At 61.2% G+C, this 1,032-nt stretch overlaps 1 protein-coding gene across 1 annotated transcript in view; it reads right to left on the reverse strand.

Moving 5' to 3' along the window:
- The window catches only part of LOC115271323 (zonadhesin-like), a 15,171-nt gene that overhangs the window by 5,695 nt on the left and 8,444 nt on the right, over positions 1-1,032 (reverse strand).

Genomic DNA, 1,032 nt, shown 5'->3' on the forward strand with positions numbered 1-1,032 from the left:
GACACCCCCCTCCCAGGGCACCAGGGAACCTGGCATACCCAGCAGAGGCTGCTACGGAGCTTTTACTGGCCTGGGGTCTTTGTTACTGTCCAGCAGTACTGCCGATCCTGTGACCCCTGTCAGAGGGGGAAGAAGGCCCGGGACAAGGGGAAAACGGCTTTAGGACCCTTGCCCAGCATAGAGGAGCCTTTCCAGAGGGCGGCCAGGGTTAAAAGGGGGGCTCTGAACCAAGAGAGCCCGAAGCACAGACCTCCAGACTGGAGCGCTGGGAGAAGACCCCAGCCCAGTTGGCACCCCAGGGGTACTGGGGTGGGAAAAGGGCACAGGCCGCATAACCCTTCCCACATGCGAACTGCGAATGCCCTCGAGCACCCCCGACCTAAGGGGGGGCGTGAAACTGGAGGGGCCTGGTGTAATTCTCACCAAGGAATGGGAGGGATGCTGGGGCATCCATGGGAACGGGGGTAGGTTCGAACTTCCCCGGGTCACTGGCTGAAGTGACCCCGCTCAGTTCGGTCTCGAAGGGGGGAGATGTGACGAACTGGGACTGTTCTTACTGGGGTCTGTGAATGCTGACAGGGGAGTGTGGCTAGGATGGTCTGCATTGGGGGATGGGAGACTGACCAAGGAGAATACCTGAGCATGTAACATGAGAACCCAGGAGGGGGCTGGGGCCAGGTGACACCTTTGCCCGGGAAACTGAACAAAGGCTGTGGGAGGGGTCGCTGAAGGCAGAGTTGGAAGCTGGCTAGTGACCATGGCTGGGAGGGAGACAGGGCTCTGACCTCCCAGGGGGGCTAGGGGGCCCGGGGACCCCAAGATGGACCTAACTGAGGGGGTCCTGTTGTCTGTGCCTGCAAGACCTGTCTTGGACTGTATTCCCGTCCTCTAAATAAACCTTCTGCTTTACTGGCTGGCTGAGAGTCATGGTGAATCGCAGGAAGCCGGGGGTGCAGGGCCCTGAGTCCCCCCACACTCCGCGACAACTTCCCAGTCCCCCACCTTGCCAGCCGTCCCCCCTCCAGCCCCCCA

This window comes from Terrapene carolina, unplaced genomic scaffold (assembly GCF_002925995.2).
Source record: "Terrapene carolina triunguis isolate 2854851 unplaced genomic scaffold, T_m_triunguis-2.0 Scaffold433, whole genome shotgun sequence".
In the NCBI taxonomy this organism is placed as follows: Eukaryota; Metazoa; Chordata; order Testudines; family Emydidae; genus Terrapene; species Terrapene triunguis.